General features: G+C 50.5%; 1 protein-coding gene across 6 annotated transcripts in view; it reads right to left on the bottom strand.

The window, feature by feature from the left end:
• PLD1 (phospholipase D1) overlaps window positions 1–25,653 on the bottom strand; it is a 75,742-nt gene extending 50,089 nt beyond the window's left edge. For 2 of the 6 annotated variants that reach the window (XM_040612825.1, XM_040612829.1), the window contains exons 1-3: window positions 25,333–25,485; window positions 18,963–19,162; window positions 17,927–18,097 (exon numbers count right to left, since the gene is read on the bottom strand). The gene's annotated coding sequence lies outside the window, so the exon portion shown is untranslated. Of the gene's footprint in view, window positions 1–16,668; window positions 16,840–17,926; window positions 18,098–18,962; window positions 19,163–25,332; window positions 25,486–25,569 lie in introns of those variants that run through there. The other 4 variants (XM_040612826.1, XM_040612828.1, XM_040612827.1 and 1 more) reach the window with 4 other exon arrangements.

Here is a 25,653-nt window from a genome sequence, read left to right as displayed (position 1 = left end):
CTCACACACACACCCACACCCCAACAGCCCCACACCGAGCTCACACCTCTTGCACAGCCCAGGGGGCTGCAGGGGACCAGCCCACCAGCCCTGGTGACAGGGGTAGTGGGGAGGCTGTTGCCTGGCCAGGGCCGTCAGGCGGTGCCTCTTGGCGATGTCAGGCACTGACAAATACAGCACTTCCCATCTTCACCCCACCCATCTGCGCCAGGAGCCTGAATCAGGGCAAAAACAGGGAAGGAAGAAGAAAAAAAATATAGGGGGAAAAAAATAATAAAAAAAAAATCAAGATACAAAGCACATCCACTAACACCAGTGCAAGCTTTCAGTGCTTGCATGCGTATTTGCAAAGCTTCTTCCTCCTCCTCCTCCAGGCTCTGCAACAGCCATGGGGCTGTGGACCCACGCTGGTCCCTGCATGCAGCCAAGCTCCAGCTCCTGGGCATCTCTGTGACAAAAAGTCCCTTCAGTCTTTGCTCTGCTCTGCAATAAATGTCACAGCTCGACAGCTACACTGAAAAAATATGGATGGGACAAACTGGCAACATTTTACAGAAGCCAGTACAAGGATGCTCATTTATACTTGTGGAAGCTCTTGCACTGTGAGACAGAAAGATTTAAAAAAAAAAAAAAAAAAGAAAAAAAAAGAAAGAGAAGTGTGACGTTTCTGATGTTAAATTCTGCAAAGAACACTGCGCAATTATTCTTGAGTGAGCTCCACAGAAAGAACTGGATATGCTGTAATTTGGAAATCATTTAACATTTTATAATTCATGTGTTTAGCTGCTTTTGAAAGAACATTCTTTATTATCGTTTGCTCTTGAAACAAGTATGTAATTTTATTAGTATGTAAGACTCATATCATGTAAGCTGAAAAACATGTTAAAATCAGTTGCCTTCAGAAAAAAAAAATCCACTTGCACACAGACCTGAATTAAGAAAAACTGGGTCAATCTCTTCTTTTATACCAAAGTAAATGCTGAATCAAGAGCCTCATCTTGAGAGCGAGTGCTCAAGGGTCTTGGAGCTCTGCCACTCTCCGCTGGTGGCTGGGAATGCCACCACAGCCCAGGCAGCTTTAGGACCAGACTGGGGGCTCACTGGGACCAGCACTGCAAGAGACCCGCCCGAGTAATCCAACTGCAAAGCCACACACGTGTCCACCTCACCAGGAGTTTGCAGCAACCCTGACAGACAGGCACACTGGACCACCAACCCAGTGCTGTCACCCACCGCCCTGCCCCATCACACAGCCTCCCTGCAGCAGGAACTGGGCACCAGCACTGCCCACACCTCCCTCCCCATGGCTCGATGGAAAGCCAGTTCTCATCCACAGAAGCTTTACACCTTACCTGCTCCCAACACTACACTGCAGGGGGCTTTAATGATTCAGAGAGCTTAAGGTACAGTTTTTATTTTCTTCTAGCAGTGAAGTCATTCCACCAGATATAGACTGGCTTTGGATGTTTGTTTTTCTCCCTAGAAAGCAGACATACAGAAATAGCATTCCCAGGAGGGAGGCTGTGCTATCGGGTTTTCCCAAATAACCTGGGGGGTGGCAGGGGGAGCCCAGAGCTGCCCTACACCGGACAGCATCGCTTCCCCACTCTGCACCGACGCATACAATAAAATCCTATTTTATCTCCCGCTCAGTACTCCATGCAAGGAATTTTTTTTGCCATCTCTAGCTGGAAACAAAGCAGCATCTTGCTTTGTATCTCTTCTGTCTGTATTCACATTTAGAAGCAAAACACAGTTTGGGGATGGGGTTTATTTTTTGGTGGTTTTTTTTTTTTTTTTGTGTGTGTGGGGGGGGGGCTTGGTTTTGTTTTGTTTGTTTTTTAAAGTCTGAAGAGATGCTCTTGCTTCATGGAAAGTTAATGCACTTTCCAAAAGAAAAGGTTTTCCTGGCCAAAGAGAAAACAAGACCAAACACACTTTGCACATGCCGTGCCAGCAATCACACTTGAAGGAAACCTCCAGCCCTGGCCGTGTGGTATTTGTCTGCTGGAAGGGCACGCGGGCAGGAGCCAACACAGACAGGACGTGCATCCTCCCGCCTCCTCCCTGCCCGCCGTGCCAGGTACGGCTGGGCTCCTCTTGTCAAACTATTTGACACAGTCAGTTAATGGATAAACAATTAACCAGTGTGTGCCACGATTATTTGCTAAGGACCACAGCAGAGCTGCATAACTCAGGATTGATTTTTTTTTTTTAAAGCTAAAGCAGTTTTCACAGCTGGCACAGATACGACCTGGGATAAAGCAGAGTCCAGACACAGTTGGACCCGAGTCAGTCCCAGCAGCAAGACTCTCCCTGTCAAGATTATAGCCAGATTATGGGCTCAAGAGGGAGAACGTGACTTGCCTACAGCCCTGCCAGAAGCCCCAGGAACCCGGGCAGTGGCTGAGCTCCCCGTCACAGCTGGCTGCTGCCAAGCCGAAGCGCACCAGGCGAACCCAGCCCTGGGCAGGGAGGGCAGCACAGGGGTCAGCTGGAAAGACAGGACATACCGCGTCCTGCTAAAAGCTTCTGCAAATTGCTTTATACGGCTCTGCTCGGTAAAAACTATTTAACCTCTTGGCCAGAGTTTCCATGCGGATGCTCTTGGCATTCCCATAGGCAGGCTGAGGAATGCGCCCGGGTTAATCTGCAACAGGCTGGGTGCAAGGCTGGGTGCGAGCACGCGCCAAGCGCGGCTGGCCGTGATTCAGCTGCGAAATAGATGGGCTGCACTGGGGAGGCCCTGTCCATCCAGTGCCACTCGCTGCTCGCGCTAATGATGGACTTCGAACACTCGCGGATATTGTCAGCTTTGGAGGCTGCAATTATGTGAAGGACAGAGACTTCGAGTGATACTGGAAAATTGTAGGAGGGTGTAAATAATAGGATGAGATTTGTTGGAAACAAATGTTACATTTCAGTATTTGGCTGTTGCCATCCAGGATGGAAAATAAGCAGCAGTTTGTTATCAAAAAAAAGTTATAAAAAAAAAAAAGAGCCCAGGGTTCCAGCAGGTCAAGATTCAGGAATCCAAACAACGGCAAAAAACTGTGCCAAGGTGTACAAACGGGGCTACTGCCTGCAAGCCAAAAAGGAAGATAGGGAACAAAAAACGGGAAGATTCAGATCTGAAGCACTTGACCCATAACAACAGTGTTCAGGACTAAGAGAAGGAAGACACCTGTACGAAACATGACAGCCGCCTGCAAGCCTGGAGGAGGCTGCTGCGAGCAGGACCGGTGGGAAAATTGCTCCCAATTGCAGGTGTCCAGGAGAGACCAGGGAGAAAAGCCTTGTCTCATGGCAAAGACACGGGACTGTCCGAGGAGGGGGTTGTGAGTCCCCAAGGCTGGAGGTCTCATGGACCTCCCTGGGGCAAGGAAGGGGGAACAGCCCCCCAGCTCGCTCTGGAGACCCCCGGCACCCACATACCTGAGCCTGCCTCCCAGGAGCTGGCACAGTGACCTGCTCCACCATTATCCTGCTCCTCAGAGCCTGCCTGTGCAGAAGCAGCAAGGAGGAAAAAACAATGAAAAAAATTCAGCAGGAAAGGAAAGCTTTGGAAAGCATGAACAAACATGGGAAAAGAGAAATAGTAAAAAAGAGGGAAAAACAACATACTAAAAAACCTGTAAAACACCACTGACCCCACCTCCGCCCAGCCCAGACTGCAGACTAATTATTTCCTCTTCCAAGCACAGCTTAAACTCCCTGCCTCCCTTTGCCCGACTGTCCCCACAGCACGTGGGCCCCAAACCTCTCGAACCACTGACATATGTACATTGGAAACAGTGACTGCACCAAGAATTAAGACTGCAAGTACAGGAAAAATTACTATAAAATTCAAAAATTAGCTATATTAATCCCTGAGCGCTTGTGAATGTATTGCAAACCTCCATCCTGCAGTTTTGCAAGCCCAGTATCTATTTTTCTTATCTGCTGTTTTGGTTCTGCTTAAATCCCAAATTATCCCTTGGGGGATCATATGACAATCTCAGCCTCTGCTAAAGGAACAGTGTTTTTCTACTTGTTGCATAGCACAACAAAACCCCAGCTTTAGAAACATTGAAACTGGAAGACAGAAAATGCATATTTCAGTAAATATTCATGAACAGTTCTGTGTTTTGAAGACATTCGAGTCCTGATGTGAAAATGTATGCAGATGGTAATAGCACAGACTACCTAAAATTCAGTCAGCCTAAGTCTATTCTCTTGCAAGTCTCGTGGCAGATTTGCAACACGCTCAGATAATCCCTGCTCCTTAATGAGGTTACAATGCTGACTAGCACCATGCAGAGCTATGAAACTGAGAAAACTTTCATTTGAGAAAGAGAGGAGGAGGGAAGAGAAAATAAATCCAGTAAAAACAGGCATTTCCTGCTAGTGCCTCCCAGGGTTTGATGCTCTACATCAACTCCCATCCCCACGGCGAGTAACACTGTAATCCCTGCAAGTTACCCTCATTCCAGTTCTCATGACATCTCTCCCAGTACAGCAACCTTTTGGCAAGGGCTGCGACAAGTCACCTCTGTTCCCACACTTGGTTTTGTCCCGCAGGCGGCGCGGGCGGTGGGACCCACGCAAGACTCCCTGCCTGCGTGGAGCAAAACCGGCTCAGGCTACAAGAGGGCAATGAGATGGCGTTGTTAAAAAGAAAAAAACAAAACAACCCCCAAACAACTTAAGCCATGAATTTCCTGTCCCCTCCTCCTGCTGCTGCTGCTGCTGCCAGGAGGCTGGGAGCCACACAGGCACCGAGAGCCCAGACGAGACAGACGCCAAAGCAATCCTAGGCACAGTGTCCTCAACAGCTATTTGCGCTGCCTGGTGGTGATGATGCTTCTCCACGCAAATACTTGCCATTTCATCATGGTTTAGACCTAACATTAGGTTTGGACGACTCCTTCATGGAGAAATACCCTTATCTGACAGGAGCCCTTTTGGAGGAGTTATTTGCATCCCCCCAGAAGAAGCTGGGCTTGTCAGCGCCTGAAGATGTACAGCCTGGCACACCTTCCTTCCACAGTCCTTGGCAGATCTCAGACCTCCACCAAGCAGCTGAGAAATGTCCCCCAGGTTTGAGGTCCCTACCAGCACCTGCAGAGTGCTCCATTTCCCAGCTCAGGAAAGCCACATACCCACACAGGGCCAGAGACACACGCTGATTTTATTTTTCAGTATTTTCAGTATACCGTCCCCTGCTACTTGTAGGTAGCACATTAAATTTCCTTTTAATAAAAAGACTGAGGGGTTAAAAAATGCTCAGCAATGACTTAACCCCGCTCTTCAGCTCAGTGCATGGAAGCCATTCAACCACACGAACAAGCGGCCAGCATGGCACACGGAGACACCTCCTGAAAATGTGCCCTTCTGGATGCTCATACTACAAGGACAGCACAGAAGGATTAGGGTTTTTTTTTTAAAAGCAGCAGAACAATCCCCGAATCGGAACCAAGGTATTGCTCCCACCCTGGAAAGATCTGGAGCTGGAACAGAACTGAAATATGAATCCAAATCAGCAATGAACATCATGTTCTGACATCACCCTGACCTAATTTTCTTATCTTTGGCCCAATCCTGATAAAATCAAAGTATTTTAGCACACTGTTTCCAAAACAATTATTCTCACAAAGTTCCTGCATTTAATAGTAATACCTCTAAATGCAGGAACCAATTAGTTCTTCCCACTTTAATGACTGCAGCACAGTTCCCTGGTTCTGCTTTATTGATTTCCACAGTCCTTTCCCTGCGAGGCGTGCTGCCAAGCCACCAGCCTGCCCGATGGAAAAGCTAAGTCATGGGAATCCACACGGCCTGTTTGCAAGAGGGGATGAGAGGCTTCAAGACTGGATTGCCTGGAAATAACAGGTAAATCTACAGGAATCCCTCTGCTGCGCTCTCCGTACTGGGGCAGAGCCACTCTTGTCCCCATACTGGGTTCTGCAGTATCTGTCCCACAGCGTTCGTGCCAGAGAAAAGGCAACAGAAAAATGGGGCAGGTCAAGGGAAACGATGAGGTAAGGCCCTGGTCACCACCGCCGGCAGCGCTGTCGTTACGTGGTGACTAACCCACTGCAGGAGTCAGAAAACCCCTCTGTGCTGCATTTCCCCCACACCCAGGACCAGCCTACGCGTCAGGCGCTTCCCAAGGACTCGTTTTATTTGCTTTGCAGAGCAGTAAAGTGTCAACAGGCAGAGATGAGCAGGGGCTGCTGACCTCCCGCTGCAGTGCTGGTTGCTCCCCCAGACGGGGCTCTGCTCCCCCTGCCCGGCGACACAGCCCTCACCCCGGGCTGCCAGGGGAAGCCCATCATTAGGTATTGATCGGTGATTAATGCCAGCCCCTCACACACTTACTCATCACCATGTTTTGGATTTCTCAGGCAAGGACGAGAGCATTTAAGTCCAGCACTCACACCCTGTGTTCAGCCCCTGGGTCACCGGGAGCCCCCTGCTCTCTGGTGCAGTCATGGGACACAGTCCGCACCCCTAAACCCAGGAGCACTGCACATGACACCCTTGAAACCACGGCAGGGGATGCCCAGAGCCTGCAGCACCTGGTTATTTACCCCCACAGACCAGCCAGCACTGCAGCCACAGATGGGCAAAGGGAACCTGGTGGCAGCACCTTGGGTACCAGCACCATCTTCGCATCCCCAAACCCCACAACAGAAAGAAGCCAAGGGAGTCCTGGGCTGAGGGAAAAGAGAGGCTGGAAAAAGCACTCGCTTCAAAGAGCACAAAAAGTAAGAAGCTCAAAGGATGCAGCACTTCAGAGCGCTGACAGATATGCAGAGCCTGGCGTAAGGCAGAGACCATGAAAGCTTTATATAAAACCCTAAAAGCGAGGAGCTTGCCAGGGCGACAGCATAATGCAAATGTAACCACGTCCACAATGACCAGCGGTGACAAGGACCACCACGGGGCTCGCGGGATGGTAAGCATTGCTGCTGCTCTTCTACATAGTGGAACATGTCATATAAATACAGGACATATTTTCATGATCTAAACCTATAGATGTCCACGCGGCTGATGCCCTATACATCATCCAATGTTATTCTGGTATCTCCCAGTGCTACGTCTGCTCCAGCAACCACCACCTGCCAAGCCATATTTCCGCAGGGAATTTCGGCAGCTCGGAGCAGCTCGGCATGCTGGAAGGCAGCCCAGCACCTCCATCCCACAGCAGGGTTCGATGGCAGCTGATAAATGCGGACAGATCGGCACAGAGCTGCCGCCAGCCAAGCTAAACCCAGGGAAAGCGCTGCAGCCGGCGCTCCGGGTGGGATTTGAGGGACTGCAACAGGATCTCTCAGCCATCGCTCCCCAGACCTGCTCCCAGGGCAGCTGCTCTGCATCAAGGCAGAGAGCACAGGTACATGTCAGGAGGTCACCATCCCCGCTCCAGCTGCAGCCCTGCTGCTTATCGCCAAGTTTCCATTAAGTGGGAACGCGAGTTCTCTTTTCTCTTTCTGCTAGTAAAAACCACATGCAAAAGCACATGAAGGTGCCAAGGTGTTAACTTCTTGTTGACTCTTTTATGTGACTTGCTCAAAGAAATAAGAAATTGCTGAATGTATCACAGCAACAAGGAGTAGCAGATTGAGATCATTTACTAATGTTTTACTGCTCTACTAAAATGCCACTTCCCTTGCCTTGATTTTTTGGTTGGTTTTTTTGGTGGGGCTTTTTTTGTTGTTTTAATGGAATTCCTAACATAATTTTCATTAGGAAACCCCCCTCAAATATTTGGCATGAGCAGAAGGCCATGATGGAGCAGGAAGGTAGCACCACAGTGCAGGACTCGCAGCATTCCCATACAAGCAGCAGCCCATTCCAGCTCCCTTCCCTGCCTGGGGGGGGTCCAAGGCACAGGCTTATCTCCCAGGACAGCTTCCCTGGGGTACCACCAGCTTAAAGGACAACCACTGCAGGGGTGACCGCCACCTAGGTTTTATTGCTGCGTTTGTCCCTCTTAAAAAGAGCCAAGTAGTGCAGGGTGCATGGCTGGGACCCACATGCAGTACCGACGGGTGCTGCACATCTGCACACCTGAGCAGCCCCCAGGTCCACACAGATGTTTGCACGGTGCCATCCCGTGCTGATGCTTCCTGGTGGCATAAATCAATCCTGCCACCACGCACACCAAACATAAGCCTCTGCTAAGCTGTTTGCTTACTGCACCCACAGTGCGTCAGGGGTGGACTTTGGTAAACTCAAAGCACAGGACGAACGTCTGGTTCCTTCCTGGGAGTGAGAGGAGCTGTGGCACCTTGGGGACACCACACACCTCCAGCTGCCTCAGCAAGGCTATGTTGCAGCTGGGCTGGAGCCACTGGTGAAAGCCCTGTGACACAGGTCAGCCACTTGCATCACCCCAAAACGCTCTGTACCCCTGCCCACAAACCTGGATTTTGCACCTTTCCAAACTAAAGTTCCCTAATAATTTTGTTGTTGCCGTTTTTGAACAATGCATTTAACGTTTCATGTATTCTGGCTAAAACTGCAAAGAAATTTGATGTCTCCATCTTTGTCCAACTTCCACTCTTTAGCCTACCCCTGGAACTGCAGTGCTCAACGGCCTCAGCTCCCAGCATCGAGCTGGGGCACCCAGCACCACATGCCCACTGTACAACAAGGCATTGTGCCCAGAGGGCCAGCAACAACACATGCTGGAGGGGACAGCTGGGTGCGTGCCTGCTCCTGCGCTGCATTTCCAAAAGCGGTTGCCGTGGCCACCAGCAAGCATCGACACAGGCAGCCGTCAGAACCTCCAACCACTTCACCAACAGCTTCACCTGGGGATCTAGGGTAATAGTAAGGCCTCCCGGAAACTGCATTTTCCTTCTCTCTGGCCAGCTAAAACAAACATCTGAGAACATGTAGTTATCAAGACGAAAAGAGCTGGCTTGGGGAAATGCCAAGGTAATTGCAAGAGAAGCTGTGAGCCAAGCTCAGAGGGCAAAGGTGAGGGCATGAAGTCCACAAGCCCTGATGGAGGGCTTCAGGTGCCTTTGCAAACCAGCCTCTCCCAAGGAGACTCCATGGCATCTCCATGTGACCCTCCATGGGATCATAACAGCACTCGGGACACAGGGTACCCAAGGTACTGAAAAGTTAATTTTTCTACCCCTCAAGGCGTTCTGCTCAGTTCTGATAATGAATCAATAATTACAGAAGCTCAGTTCTGGTTTCACAAATAACTCTGGAACAATGGCTGAGGTTTCAGGTTGGTACCTGCCGAACTAAAATCAAACCCAGGCAAATTCAATAGAAAATTGCTCGTTACAAAAGTAACTTGCAGAAACAGAATAGCTCCCCTATGTTTCTTGCTTAAACACAACTAAACACCTGCAAATTTATGCAAAATAGCTCATTTACACACATTGACAATACTGACAGCTTTTTTAGAAGAAAATAGATGCTTCTGATATAATTTTCTTTCCTCCTTTCCCATCAAACCGGCACAGAAGCACACTGACGACAGGCAGGGAAAGACGATGCTCATGTCTGAACTCAACTCAAGCTTCAGCTGCCCCCTCATCCCTCTCCCCTACCCATGTACCAGACCTCCACCACCTCACAAGCAATGCAGGGACAAGCCACAGACACCCTGCAGCTCTTCCTCACATTGTGAAAACTCCTGTATGGTATTCGCCACACGTTTCTGGAAGAAATCAGAGCATTGAGGTTACGACTTCACAAGCTTAACCCTCCAGACCTCAGCACAAGATGGGCTGCTGCACACGATGAGCCAAAAATTAAATATTTTTTTTCCCCCTCAACTGCCACGACCTTCTGGAGCAGCCGTGCTCAGAAAGGTAGCTGCAGACTGTTTTCTACATGTACAAAAAAAGCTGTTTGGCAGAAGAAAAGCAATAGCTTTGGGAGAGGAAAAAAAAACCCTGAATCAGCTCAGACAGCAGTTCTTATCTCACTGGTTCTTTCTCCCAGGGAACAAAATGGCTCATTTGCCATAATTGCTGCCAAAACTCAGTGGAATCGGGTCTCACCGCAGACTTTTCAAAGCCACAGTGAGTCATCTACTATTCTTTCTTGTTAAGACTTAACACTGGGTGGGACACTTGCAAAAAAAAATAAAAATCAATTTGCAGGAAACCTGTGTCATGGAAAAATACACTTCAGAACATCTCATGGGGACTACATAAATAGACATTTAGAAAATAAAAGCAATGAGAAACGAAAGCATTTATTTTCAAAAAGACTATGATGCACTGCCTGCTCTCCAAATGGTTTCAGCAGCCCTGCGTGGCAGAGAGAGGACAGCTCAGCTTCCTTGGAGACCCCAGCACCCACGGGTGCTTCTTGCTGCACCCAAGAAAACACCGAGCAAGGCAGATTTGCATTCTCCATGAAGAAAAGTCAACTGCATCATGAAACCACATCTTACTTGAACAAAAAAAGAAAATGCAGGCCCAGAATATCCACTTATTTACCTCTTGTGTGGCACATTCAAAGTTTGTTGAAAGAGAGAAAACTTACTCTTTTTTAATTAAAAAAAAAAGCTGTGAGGTTGCCTTTAGCCAGGTAGTGGGACACTGTTACAAGGTACTGCCACAGCCACAACACCCGAGGTTACCGAGAGCGTTGGAAATCTGCAACAGAGGACTCGTGCTGGGTTATTTTTCCTGCGGGGATCGCTGGAGGCTGCAAGCAAAGTCACCCGGCGATGGTGGAAGAAGCCCGTGCTGCCAGCTGCACCTGACCGAGAGCAGTGCAGTGTGTGCGCACGAGGGCTGTGTTCTGGGCAGGGGAAATAAAGACCAGGGGGAAGAAGAAGAAATGAGGATTTCAGATTTTAAAATCCTCCCAGAAGCCTGGCTAGTAAAGCGGGAGAAGTTTCTGGGAAGTGGCTGGGCGATGCGTCAGTGCTGGCAGCATGGAAGAGCCCCGGGACACGCTGCCAGTGGGACCCCGATGGATGGGAGAGCCGAGGAGCAAGTTCCCACACGTGAGACAGCCGGGAACACCAACTGGCTGTGAATCACCCGCTTGCACAGGCTTGGACAGAGGCCGGCAGGGCGCTGCTCTGAGGGACATTGTCTGCCTGACACTGCCCTTTGTCTCTGTGCACTGGAACGCTCGTCCCGGAGAAGAGTGGTCCCTCTGTGCCCGGACCACCTTCCCCAGCCGTGGGGAGGGAGCTGTAAACAGCCCTCAGAGCTGGGGAGCAGTGCCGGGGTCCCCCCCGCATCTGCCTGGAGGAGCCCAGGAAAGCACCAGGTGTTTGTCAGCAGGGTTATCTTATTTCACCAGGGGAAAAAAAAAAATTAAAAAAAAAAATCCTCACGTCAGGGCTGCACAAGGGCTCATTGCACTGGCAGAAATAGTCTAAGGCAGGAATCAGGCCCACTCACAGACCTGAAAACACAATCAAAGAAATCACAATTTATTTTTCCACCAACAGGTGTAAACCAGAAAAATAACTCAACACCATGAATATTCGCTGCTGCCAGTATAGTGCAAACAGAACTCCACACTCAAGAAAAAAACCCAAGTCTTCCTGTTGAGTAAACCTACAAACAGTGATTAGGGTTTTCATCCTTAGCTCTGCACCTCCTCTCTCAGGGGCTTTCCCTACCCCAGCCCAGCTTGCCCAGGGTGAGCAGCGGAGTGATGCTCTTTCTCTTCTGCAAAAGATCTGCCCCATCACTATTCACATTGCCTTTTCATTACAGGCTTTTTCCCCTAGAGACTTCGCCCCTTAGGGCAGAAGATCATTTCTTATTTTATCTACGCTTTCTCTGCCAGAAAAGAGGCGAGGAGGAAGGGACAGCGTTAACCAAGATAACAAATACAAACTGGCTACTCTGCTGTCAGTTCCTACTACAGGTGTAGCACGATTTTATTTGCTGGAGCTCAATCAGGTCAACACTGCACCCCCAGAACACAAGGGGGAAGTTTTAAGGGAAAATGCTTGCAGAAACACAATCAACCAAAGAGCACAGAGGTGCGAATGCCGCATGCAGCCAACGATGGCTTTAGTGCCGACGAGAAGACGAGTGCCAAGGAGACGCTGCCGGGTTCACTCCCGGCCAGCCCCACTCTTGGGCACATTTTCTCAGCAACAAAGCAAGCATATTAGCCCATTAAGATTGCTATCTCAAGGTGATTATCTCGATATTAAAAACCGGCATCCCATTTTGGCCATGACCCCTAACCACATGTGGCACTGTCACCCTGCCTGCCGTGGGTGCACGCTGTGCTCGCTGCTGTAGCGGGTCCTTCTGATAGCTGCTCCCTTCCCCTCCCTGACCCCTTTTTAGCAAGTTTTCCCACACTGACATCTACTTAGGCTCGTGCAAGACAGACATGTTTTTAAATGACAAGGTTTTACTCCCAGAGGCAAAGCTTGCCTCCCTGCCAGGGCGCATGGCTTCCTCCCCTCCCCAGGCGAGGGGTCAGCATGTGCCAGGGGGATGCCTGGCACTGTCCCAGCTCCTCTTGGGGTCCTGGCTCTCCAGCGTGGCAGCAGCAGCCACCAGACACTTCTCCCCGCTTCCCTGCGCCAGCAGATGGGTGCCCGGGGGCCGCGGCACCCCAGCGCAGGCGAGCTGTCTGACAGACACGAGCCCACTCCTTCGTTACGTAAACCCCCGGGTTTTGGTGTTTATCTGCTTCAAGGATCTCGAAAGCACTAAATGCCACCGCAGCGTGTGGTGTGGGCCGAGGAGCGAGGGATGCACCAAGCGCTCAGGGCAGTGGCAACGGCACGCGATGCCGACCCCAGCTATGAGATAGCTCCCACTATTATTGCATGGAAACAGAGAAAACTGGTTCTTGAACACACAAATATATGTACGCACATATCAAATCCCCAACCTGCGGATCCATGTTTCCCTCCTGTTTGCTCCCCCCAGGCACAGGAGCCGGGATAAGGGTACATGTCCCCCGCCCCAAGGGCCACAGCCGCCTCCTGCCAGCCTGGACACCCTGTGCCAAGCAGGGCAGGGAGCAGCATGGAAAGTATTTTTGTCAAGAAAAGCTGGCAAAGAGAGCTTCACCCTCCATCCCCACCCCCCCCACCCCCCCCCGCTTTCCAGGGCGTCTACACACACAGCTGGTATGTACACCAGGCAGATGCTCATGATTCCATGAGAGTGGCAGGGCAGGGGCACATAGCTAAATACCTGTTCAGCAACTATTTTTTTTTATTATTATTCAAACTGATTATAATGTATGTATATATCCGTTGTGCAGCTCAGCAGGGCTGAGGGCTGCCCCCATATAGTCAGGTGCAAAAAAGCCAGGCTGCATGCCAGCTACTCACACATCCCACATCTCAGAGTGCAGAAAAAGCATGGCAAGCACCACCTGAATAAGGCTCAAAACAAAAAAAGCACCCTAACTCCCCACCACCACCAGCTAAAACCAAAACCAGAAGTTTTTTTTGGGGGGGGAAAAAAAAAAAAAAAAAAAAAAAAAGGCAGCTGGCAAAGGTTTTGTGAAGGGAAATTAAAAAGAACACAGTTGCAACTTCAGTCACACAGCCGTGACCGAATCTCTCGCAGCCCCTGCAGGAGAGTTTTCAGGGTACAGGGCATGTGGGAGCAAGTTAAAAACACATCAGTTGTCAGCCAGACAATGGGAGGAAAAGGCACAAAGTGTTCGCTCTGACCCTCCTCAGCCTCAGCTAAGCCCAGGTGCTTACTGGCATTAGATACTCCAGCAACTCCACACCCAGAAGAAAATCAAATTGCTTCCTCAGCTGCTACACACAGATTTAAGGCCACTGTACAATGCTTGTTCCCACTCACACTTTTTTGTAACTTTTTTTTTTTTAAACAACTTGCTTCAAAATAGCTGTTCCAATGCAAAATTAAGGAACCACCTGCTTGCAAGACAGGCAACAGAAGGGTCCATCCCCTAACAGCGCGCGATACCACGCTGCAGCACGCCGGGGCCCCATCCTTCGGGGTGCTCATTAGGTAGTGATAGAGAAGATAAATCTAGAAGCTTGTGTGAACATTAACAACTGATACCTTCTTTACAATTTCCTTTCAAGGGAATAAAGTTTGTGGCAATACTGGCAGTTAAGTGCATTCCCCTGATGTTTCTTTCCCCGAAGCTTTGCTAACTTGCTTTAAATCAATTGCTGGAGAAGGGATAACTGTAAAAACCCAAGCTCAGTGCCTAACTAGCAGGCGGAGGAGACACAACTGCTCTTCTTTGCACGGTTTATCACGGAAGAGATTTCTTAAATCCCTGCTGGAAAGCCGGCCCACTGTGAAACACAGGATCTTTATTGCAGACACACCTGCAGCGTAAAGAGCACCTCATAAATTACAGGGGATAACAATGTCAAGTTGACACAAGTCTTTACACTTTGCTACTAGTAAGAAAAACAGTAAAAACTTCTAGGTGAGGCATGGGATTTCAGCTTGCTTCATGAAAGAATGATTTTACTAGCAAAGAGTACCTACCCAGTGCTCATAATTTTACTTATATTAAACAGTATCTTCAGCAGTTTAAAGAAGCTGCAATTTTGATCCCAGCAAACTCTTCCTCAGCTGCAAAAGCTCAAGAGACACCTGCCAGTAACAGCATTATTTGTGGCAGGAGTTCAAGCCTCTCACAGTAAAAAGAGCATCACAGCCCCCAGCAGAAATCACTTTATTAAGTCTTTTCCAGTAAGACCAGAGCCTCACCACTAATTTTCAATAATCTTGAAAACAAGGATGTTATGTATCTGGACAAAATTAAATGTGCAAATGGGTATTTAAGCAAGACCCTTTGATCTTCTCCAAGTAGGAAAGCTAAGCCTTGGCAAAAGAAAAAAAAAAATTAAACAGCTGTACCTCTCCAACTTCCATTTAATCATTTGAACCACAGCCCACAGGGAATCTCTATAGATTCTAATAGGTCTTTTCAGAGGGATCGGGGTTTTCCCCAACCTGTTCTGATAAGCCTCAAGCCTCTCCTCCAGCAAGCTCTGACCCAGCTGGGGGCTGGCCCCCTCTCTGGAGGGGAGGGCAGCACCGGGGGGGCTCAGCCCTTCAGACAGCTAAACCCTGCATGAAGACACCCCGCAGGTCTCCCATGTGCTGCACCCCTCAGCAGGTGGAGCCCAGGCACATTTTTCCACTGCAAAACCCCTTTTTTACAGCTCTGGTGGTATCTCGCAGCAAAAGGACAGGAGGAAGGGCTCCCTAGAGCCACAGGCACAAAGGGGGTGGCAGCCACCATCCCACTACAGTGCTCAGCGCTCACCCCCCTGAGCGGGGATCAGGGATCCCAGCACCCTTGGGCAGCACTCAGCATCGCACAGAAACACTTACCCTGAAGGAGGGGGCTTTCTGCATATTCACAGTAAATACAGATGGCAAGCTGAAAAGGAAGGGTGGCCCGGGGCCCACAGGCTTGAACTTGAAGCTTCCCAATTTCTGGCAAAGCTGGGCAGGGTTTGGCTGTGAGACCCAAGCCACAGAGCTAACACTCCTGTGAGCATCATGCGAAGAGGCAGTCAGAAATTAAGTTCCCTGGTTACCTGCAAGCCTCTGGCATGAGCTCACACTATCAAATGCCAGAGGCAGCACGGGAACGAAAACACAAGTTCTTGAGCGACTGAAGACACTCAAAGATGAGTCCCTCCTGACGCTGCAAACACAGGCAGCTACGAAACACAGCACCATAGGCAAACAGGGAGTATTTGTCCCAGCAGCCATGGACACACCAGCCTAGCCATGACACCTCATTACTTACAATCTTCAACCAAATGTCAAACCAGCAGAGCTGCGTCCACCCCACTACACTGCCAGTGCCTGTCCCTCCAACAGCCACGTAACTCTATTGACTTCAGATTTACTCAAAGGAGGGATCTGGAGACCGCATAGATCTAGACACGTAGTACGTATTGTCCTGCTGCACACAGGGAGCCCGTGTCAGCCCTGACCGCGCAGGCAAAACACTCCCAAAGTCAACGGAGCTGCACCGGCTCGAATCACTGCCCAGGCCAGGTAGAGGTGTTTGGGGCTGAAGAGCTCTGAAGAGCAGCCTCCTACACCAAGGAAGAGCATCATGCCAAATCAAGAAAAAAAGCAACAGGCAGAAAAGGCTTCCGCTGCAAGAAATCAAGCCAGCAGCTCAGCAGAAGGGGTTATGTCAGCCCGCTGCCAGCACACCAGGAAACCCTCAAGCTTCTCCCATGTCTCAAAACAGCAACTGCTCAAAGGGACAGGGCACAGACACAGTTTCACCAGCTTTGGAGACGTACCAGCCAAGCACATCTCTGAAACGCTGAGTTCACAGCAAACGCAAAGCTACAATCTCCAGACTCCCAGACCCAGAGCCCCCACAGCTGACACCAGCCTGGCCCAGCGCTCGGCAGCCTCGTTTAAACCCGTGACAAACCAGTAAGTCAACCCGAGTATACCCTGCAGGGCTGAGAAACACCTCCCAGCGGCAACGCCTGCCTCAGCCAAGAGCCCAAGCAGGGAATGAACTTGAAAAATAAGCGTCCTGTGGGGAAGGAACCGCCTTCTCCTCCCTCGAACGGCCCCGCAGCCAGCCGAGCGCACCGGGAGCGCACCGGGAGCGCACCGGGAGCGCACCGGGAGCGCACCGGGAGCGCACCGGGAGCGCACCGGGAGCGCACCGGGAGCGCACCGGGAGCGCACCGGGAGCCCCAATTCTTTCTCTACCCACCTCCTGCCCCGGTGGAAGCGGGTGCCCCATGGCGCTGGCAGAGACGGGCGCTCTCCCAAGGACGCGGCGGCCCGGCAGCCGGCGGAGCCCCCCCGAGAAGCCGCCGCGCTCCCCGGCACCGCCCGGCCCCGCGCTTCCAGCATCCAGCCCGGCTCCGCAGGCGAGGAGAAGGGCGACCCAGCCCACAAGGCACTGCAGCCTATGAGCACTTGCTAATTAAGGGAAACCACTCCCCGCATGTTAAGGAGAATAGTGGGATGCTGGCAGGAAGGGTGGAGGAAAGGGCAGGGCGGTTTAATGAGTTCTGCCCCTTTTTTTATGCTGGGCACTTCTGAGCAGAGGGGGAGGGAAAAAAAAAAGTAATAATCAAGAAATGACCCATGAACTGCTTTTCTGTTTCGACTTCACAGTACAGGGGCTCAAGGTGATTTGCTCCACACTCGTGCAAACGCAGCTTTCACGGGGAGCGCGGATTTCCCCCCTGTTGCACTCTCCTCGCAGAAGCCCAATTACTCCAACAGGGAGAAGTCAGTTTTCCCCTGCCGCCGCCAAGAAATTACATTTGGCGAGGGGAACAAATGAAAAAGTCAGTGCAAATTAACAATGAATTAAGTACATATGCGATGTTATTTTTAGCATAAGACAAGCGGATAATTATGGTCACATATTGTTTGTATCTGAGCAGTACTTGCCTGCACATGCTGCATTTCTCATGTTACTTCCCATACACCCTTTTTAACATGCAAAGAAGCAGATTTTTCAGAGAGGAAAAAAAAAAGTGCTTATGGAGCCATTGAACTGGCAAGCAGAGAAGCAAAAATCCTCCATACATTAAACAGCTATAACACAGTCTTGCAGACTGGCATGCTGGTAAAATGCCTGAAACCTGTCTGCAGCACTACGGCTTCCACCGCTGCAGCTGCACAGGGGATGTCTTGCTGACTTTTTCCAGGGAATTCTGTCTCTTCAGCAAGGTTTCAATATGGTTGTTAATGATATTTTTCTTCCTTGAAGGATTTCTTTTTTTTTTTTTTTTTTAAATAGTGAGGAACTGAACCATGGTCCTCAAATCTCTGTGAGATAAATAACCCAACTTTGGTCACGGCTAATGCAGAGGCAGCTTCTACCCCTGTTCTGGCCGTGCCATATTGAAGCATCCCCACGTTCTCCACTGGAACAGTACTGGCTTTGTTCATGGGCACAACTGCAACACATCGGCTCTGCTCATTTACACTGGGTTTACTATGACTTCGCTTACCAAAATCAGCGCGAGTGACGTGCTTCAGGCTTCATATCAAACTCAGAGATCTAAGGTGGGTCCCCAACAGCATTGCAACACAGCTTCCTTCAACTCACGGTGCTGAGCTCAAGCAACGCTACACTCAGCATCTATGGAGAGCTGTGAGTCAGGGTGGCTCACCAGTGCCGTCTGTATTGAGCAAGAAAAAGACAGCACAGACATTTGTAATGCTCAGTGTCATGAGAGAACAAAGCAACAGAGAAAATCAGGGTGGAACTCTGCAGCAAAGAACAGGGGCAGTGGGAAATATGGTAAGTCACCCTGTATCACTGGCATCGCCTTTCTGTCCCAAAGAGCGGGCAAAGCCGTGCTGGAGAAGGACACATTCCCCCCCACTGCAGAGGGGCTTCATGCCAACGCCAACGGATAGGAATCGGTGGACAGATGGCGGGGAGCATCCTTCAGGGCACCTGCCTGCCTGGGCTGCCCCGTTCCTGCCAGCCTCCAGCCTCACCGCTGCTAACCCCAGGGCTTCCTGGGGCAGGAGGCCAGCGGGCTGCAGGGGACCTCCACTGTCTCCCATTTCTGCACATCTGTCCACGCACGCTGCTGTGGGGAGGGGGCCTCTCAGACACAGGGAGGAACAACTCTCTCCACAGCAAACCCCTGCCCACCCGCCCAGCGCTCATTTCAGCGCTCATCACCTATGCAACTGGCTGGCTGAATTCTGGCAAAACTTTACAGATCCATAAACCTTAGCTCAGTTGATGCATATTTAATTTCTCTGAAGCTAGGTTTATTTTGGCAGTCACTGTGAGCAGGGTTAGACCAGTAGCAGAAGAGAGCAAACACTCTTGATGAGCATTTTGGCCTCTGTGTAGCACAATTCCTGTCTCCGAGCACAACAGAGAAGGTTCTCCACCCACAGTTCTCTCTGTTATCACAGTTATCAGGAGAAACGCTGTTGTGCCTGTGTCCATTAGCGATTTGCTACACTTCCCCGTAACCTGCCCTGTCCCAGAGGCAATTTATAGAGTGGATACTTGCCACAAACCTTGAAAAATATCTCTGTCTGTCAAGGGCTCCTTTGGTTCTCTGTTCCCAGCTGCTTTTCAATCTTCAGGAACTTCCACACATCCCTCGGAGGGCACTTACTGCTGTCACAGAGGGTGTGAAGTTTCCTTATTTAATGTTTGATGCCGGTGCAAAGAGCGCGCTGTGTGCCAGTCACACAGGGATCGATGTCACTGCAATCTGCGAAACCAAGGTGCTAATATTAGGAATTTTTTATTCTTGTTATTTAGTTGCACTTCATTCATGTTTTTTCTTCTCTCTAAAACTTTTTGTTGCCATGGCTAATGACCTGGCCAAAAGTGGGGATATATGAGGCATACAGAGACACCTGCAGAAGGGCTTTTTGAGAAGCCTATGCTGCTGCACACCAAACCCAACCCGGGAACTGAAAGATAACTCAGGAAAAGAAAAAGATTTATTTTTTTTTTTTTAAAAAAAAAAAGAACCTCATCCTCAGTTGTGGTCACTGCTTGGCATAGCAAACACAAAGAGGGGGAAAGGGAGGAAGCAGGGACAGTGGCTGCTAGACACTAGAAAAATGCCAAACTCTGGCCTCAGAGCAGGTTGGAGCTAGCATGTGATGGCACAAAAAAGCCATCAACTTCTCCAGACGTCTCAAACCATTTTCCTGCACCCAGAAAAGCACTCTCACTCTGTGGTGAAAAGCAGTTTTTCCCAAAGGTTAGTGTGCAGAAGGGCCCTCGGTAGTTTCAGTGGAGTCGTGGCAGGGATCCATCTGGTGTATTGAGCACAGATGTCATCTAAATACAAGGGTTTACCTGTAGAGGTTTTTTTGTACTGGGCTGCTTTTCCCTTGTTAAATGAGCCCAGCTCCGCTAGCACAAGCTCCAGCACTGTTTTTTGCAGTGTTACAAATAGCAGGCTACCCCCCAGCCCAGCACTGCCAAGCCGCTCTGCCTCAGCTGACACCGGTCACCGCAGCCCGCCTGTTCCTGGATACGTGAAGTATCAAAGATGGCAAAACCAAACAAAACAACCACCAGTTGCTTGAGTTGAGCATTTTTCTGCCTGTCTTTCACATCTGCAGACAACTTGCAGGACATTGTCCCGCATGTTTAGCCTCAGAGAAGCTCCCCAGCCCCAAGCACGGGTGATGCTGATGCCTCTGCAGAGCCATGGGGACCAGAGGGGAACTACAGCAAAAACTGGGCAGTAGCTTTTCCCCCAAGCTGGGTCCTATTTGGGCAGGAGCCCACAGAGCCCCGAGGCAGGGAAGAACTGGCTGCACCACCTGGCAGTGGGATAAGGGCTGGCTTTGGCATGGTGTGAGGGGGACACCACCCTGCCGGCCGCTCCCGCAGCCCGTCCCAGCCTCTGTAGAGCAAAGGGTCCGCCAGTGGTGGTGGATTTACCACTCCTCTGCCAGGTTTGCAGACGTCATCGGCTTGCCCCGTGACACAGTGACTCTGCAGCTCTTTGAGGATGGAGAGGGCTGGTGTACCCTGTACGCCTGAGCATCACCTCACCGGGAACTGGAGATGGGGATTGCTGTAGCCATTGCAGAGCAGTGCAAAGGGAAAGGGCTGGAACCTGCTCCCATGAGGCACACAGAGGGATGGGACAGAACGGTGCTCAGCTCCAGCTGCCCAGACCACCACAACACGCGCAGGGGGCGGTGGAGCCCTGTGGATGTACCACTAATCCCCGTGGATGTGCGCACCAGGCACCCCAGGAGACCTGTGGGGTCTGCGCTGGGGCGGCCGCTGGCGATGCTGCCAAGGATGGCGCAGCCCAGAGACGCCCTAATGTGGGCCAACTGGCGTCAAGCCACAGGCATGAACAAAAAAAGTGATTTTTATTGTTTTGTCCCACAAGACCAGTATCCTGAAAGGAAAAGGGGGGGAAGGGGTGTTTATGGAAATCACATTGTCAAATACATTCCCTGCCCTCCAAGGACCGCAATTGCCCTCCTAACTTTGGAGGAAGAGGCAGAGGAGGAAGTTTTCGTGAAAGGCACTTAGACATGACGGCCTGAGTTGGCCACGGTGCCTCCTGGGAGTTGTAGTCATATCTCCTCCCACCCAAATCGCTTTTTCTGGCGCAGCTCGGCAGCACAGTAATGCTCCCCGTGATGCAGCAGCAGCTGCCGCCCTGTCCCAGACCTCCCCACCTGCATGGCCAGGGGACAGCAGGACTCCCCGGACTTTCGTTCCTACAGGACAGCCCCAGGGCTGCTCAGGATCCGAACCTTATCAGCTTCGGCCGGAATGTTTCAGTTTTCTTTCACACCCTCCCTCTCACAGAATTCCCATGGAAACAAAAACAAAGCTCTCTCTGTTTGGATTTGGTTGGGGTTTTTTTTCCTCCTCTCGAGGCCGGGTGTGAATGAAATTGGTAAATGAAAAGCTAAAAAAAAAAGTAAAAATTAATATATATATATATATATGAAATAAAACATGAGATACCACTTCTAGCTTGATATTCCCTGCAGCAGTGCATCTCCAATCTGTGTCACCCCTTAAGAGTCTCAGGGGACAGAAATGGGCCTCAGAGCTAAAGTAATAGATTATTTCTTGTATCTCAGAGTTGGTTTTGCACAATGAAAACCCAAACCCTTGCAAGTCTCCTCGCTGGCACATCATTCCGCAGATACCTGGATGCCACCGTGTGGTAGCTGCCCCGTGCAGCCCCAGCGGGCAGGGCTGCAGGGAGGGCTATGCCAGCTTTAAGAAGAAAAAAAAAAAGAGGGAGGAAAAAAATCAAAAGGAGGGTGTTTTTTTGCAGTAATTCATAAAACTTAAAGAAATGCCAAGCACGTCAGTATGAGGCACAGTATCTGGAGGAAGGAGAGAGCGCAAACCGTCTCCTTATGGTGTTAAGCTAAGACACACACTGTTTTTCTATTTAAAGCCCTACAGTAACAGGCATGTCAGGTCTGAGTGAGCTCAACGAGTTTATGTGAAAACAGTTTACATGGTCCTCTCCACCGCAGGATCTGGGCACCTGACAGCTTTTAATGCCTTACCATTCCGACACGGCAGGACATGACCCACCTTTACCTGCTGGAGAACTGAAGCCCAGCTCTGAAAAGGTGTTTATTAAGGACAGAGAGCAGTGTGACCTTCCTGGGATCCACCGCAGCTTTGGGATGGGGACACCTGCCCGCAGGGTGCTCAGTGCTGCTGCCCCCTCCCCGTTCCCTCTGCCTGGGAACTGGTGCTGGGTGCAGCCCTGGCTGTGCTGAAGAGGAGGGGGTTGTACCAGCACCGGCTACCCAGGCATGTCCTGCGGGCCAAGCCACGCAAGGGCAAACCACCCTTCCTTCCCTATCAGCACTGCCAAGCTCACTCCAGCCAGGAGGGAGCAAGAAGAAAGCAAGACGCAACGCAGGGCCAGGGTTTGGGGTACGCCTTGTTTTTCCCTCATCTACCCCAACAGCACTGTTTCTAATGTACTCCAAGATGCAGCTCATTAAAGGGTGAATTACACATTTATCATTTGTCCATAACCGGTTGTCAAGTCAGGACAGGAAAGGAACTAAAATATTCTTAAAGTATGTAATGAGCCCTTGAGTAAGAGTTAAGTAAGGAGAGCTTCTTTAGCGAGGAATCCAAGCAAGGCACGCTCCACCCATTTCGTTAACAGACAAAGGCTTATATAAGCTGGATGTTACATAAAATCCTAAAATAGAGAGCCGGAGAACTCCCCCACCTTCGGATGCTAGCGTGACTGCAGCCCACGTGTACCTGAGCTGACACGGAGCCATCCCTCAGCCAAGGCGCAGCAATGGCCGGGCTGGAGCCAGCAGAAGCTGGTGGCACAGAGGTGCCCTGCCTGTGCTTGCACCCAGCACCGCGTGTGCCCCCGCGCTTCCCCAGAAAGAGCCTGTACAGGAACGTGCTCTGCGCAGCTTGATCATCGCTGTGATGATCGAAGAATGTACATCCGTGCTTGTCTTCTCATGCGTGCCACGTCAGGCTGAACACCATCTCGTCCCAGGGTGCCGTCCCAAGGGAATTATAAGTGGTGCTTAGGAAGGAGTATGCGAACAGAGCATGATTGTGGGGAAACTTCTCTGTCTCCGGGGATTTGTGAGCAAGGGACTTTCCAAGCCAGAAGTGCCTGGCAGCTATTTCTTTCAATAAATTGTCCAGTCAGGTTTCAAGTTCACATGAACTTCCAGCTTCCGCAATATCATGCAACAAAATCCACCGCAATTTACCATAACTTAACTGCAGAGAAAAGGGAATCTACATCTTGCAAGATCAGTTACTACAGCTAGAAAATAGCAGACTGGCAGGGGTGCAACACCTTCATCGGGTCTTCTATGCTTGAAACCTGTCTGTCTCAAGACAAATCATCTGCTTCAGTAAAGCAATACTTTTTCTCCCTAGACACCTTGCATCCCACCTTAAAATGCACTATCCCAACAAAGCTGATAGATTCAGCCCACACCAACGGTTACTTCCTAGACACGGGGTCAAAAAAGAGTGTCAGAGAAGAGGATCTGCACTTCTCTTCACAACCGCAACACCCAATCCTCCTTCCAGCGCAGGTATCAGCTGCACTTCCATGAGCAATCGGGGATACTTATCTGGATAGGGGAAAATCAGGGCAGGAAAGATCTTCAGACATGGGACTGTTGGTCAGGCAGAGCAAAACGTATCGGGAGTTACTCTCTGGACTACAAGGGTGCTATTCATTACAGTCATCAGTTTGCTCTGCGGTACTTGCAGAAACATGCCAAGGCTGCTACATGATTCTGCCTGACCGACAGCGTTTGTGACTTGCCTAACCTTTGCTCTAAATAAATGGGAGCTGCACAGAGGGAATTTTGATGCAACTCCCCTGATTCTAGAGCATCCCCCCTGGCTGCAGCCCACAGGCTTCCCTGGGTTTGTTTGAAGGGAGAGACAGACAGAAAGCAGGCAGGAGGAGAAAACAGAGATATGAATTCAAACTGTCTGGCCGACAAATAAAAAATAAAAAAAATAGGAAAAAAGAAAAAAGCCTGGCTTTGGTTTCTATCATGTTATCTATCTATTTATCTTACTTCACAATTAAACCGGATGACATAGATAAGACAGTGGTGACCCCTAGTGCCCTCTCCAGCTGCAGCTTCCACTGTTATTCACCTTACTGGTATTTGAGCACAGAGGGAAGCAGCACCTTTCAGATTCATTCTTCATTCACAAACCCTCACTCTCTCTCCCCTCTCAGAAACAGGATCTAATTTCCTCTCCCTACTCAAACTCTATCACTGCGAGGCATTTGCTGCAGCATCCCTTTGTCTCCGTTGTCTGGGAACAAAATTTAATGAATTTACTTATGTAACAACTCACTATATTCCATTGATTCTTTATCATAGTGCATTTATATTTATTACACTTACAGAAAAGAAAGAGGAGTCTGTTTTGCTAACTCCAAGTTTGCCAATAGCTAAGAACAGCCATTCAAACTCCTGAGAAGAGACGTCTGTCTCGTACACGGGGTATTTTGCAGCACCAGGCCACTGAAAGGAGCGAGTCTCTCCTGTGACTGCCATCAGTATGCACCGTTATTTTCTTTTTCCCCTAGCAAAGTCAAAACTCTCTGTTTCTGTGACTCAAGCCACGCCAGCTGTACCCTGCTTGCTGAGCTGTGGGGTGCTCGTTCGGGGCTATTCCTGGTGTTATTGTGGGGGAACAACTCCTCTCTTGGGAAAATCTTAAGACACCTCCTTGCAGATTACCTTGGGCTGCAGTATTTTCCTGGAGGAAGTAAATGATCTTAGCATAAGCCTGAAAGATCTTTAGCTTCCTGATAACGGAGGGCTTTGGGCATCTCCCCCCTTGCACAGGCTCCCTGCCCTGCTGGGGTTGGAGGGGCTATGCCCCCCACCACGCCAGGCACACAGTAGCACCCTGATGTGTGGCTCTGGGGGACAGGGCTGTGGCATCTCAGAATTTCACATAGGATCTTGTCACCATCTCCTCAGCCAAAGAGACCACCCTCTGACCGCCGGCCATGTTTCTGTCCTCAAAAGAGCAGCAAATGTCCCTGCACAGCCTTACGGCCCGCTGAAACTTTGCCTAATGCCTCTTCAGCCCTGTATTCCTTCCCTACCCGTTGCAGCACCGGCAGCCATCACCCCGTCACCCCACCACCCCTCACGCTGCATCACGCCGGCCAAGCCCAGGCTGCAGCCAGTGCCCGCGTCCCGGAGCTGCCACCAGCTTGCACCGTCACCACTGAAGCCCCAAGGATGGTTTAGCACTTCCCAAACCAAAAGCGATTTCCCAGCTCAGTGTCGTTGCAGCCCTTGCTGGGGCTCCATTGCGGCCACAGCTCCCACCCCGGCGGCAGCCCAGGCGTGCCCCGTCGGCCTCGCTCCCCCGGCACATACTCACGGGGACACCCCAGCCCACGGAGCCACCGCCATGCGCCGGCACTGCCTTCCCCTCCGGCCACCGGCAGCCCGCTTCTTCACCAGAAACAACTTCCAGGTCTCGGCCAGCCCTTCCTCCCCTGCTTCTTTTCGCTTTTGCACAGATCCCCTGGTCGCTCGTCCCCCAGACTTCCTTCCCCAAAAGCCTCCAGGCTTCCTGAAACCCCCTCCACCCCCTCACGCAGAAGACCACCACCACCTTTCTCCCCAGAGCAGCCCTGTGCCGGCGTTTGCACCCGTGACTCAGCCCGGTTGAGGATGGATCAGCCGGAGGTGAGGCTGC

Source organism: Falco naumanni, chromosome 13, assembly GCF_017639655.2.
Source record: "Falco naumanni isolate bFalNau1 chromosome 13, bFalNau1.pat, whole genome shotgun sequence".
In the NCBI taxonomy this organism is placed as follows: domain Eukaryota; kingdom Metazoa; phylum Chordata; class Aves; order Falconiformes; family Falconidae; genus Falco; species Falco naumanni.
This window is presented reverse-complemented; position numbering and strand designations above follow the sequence as displayed.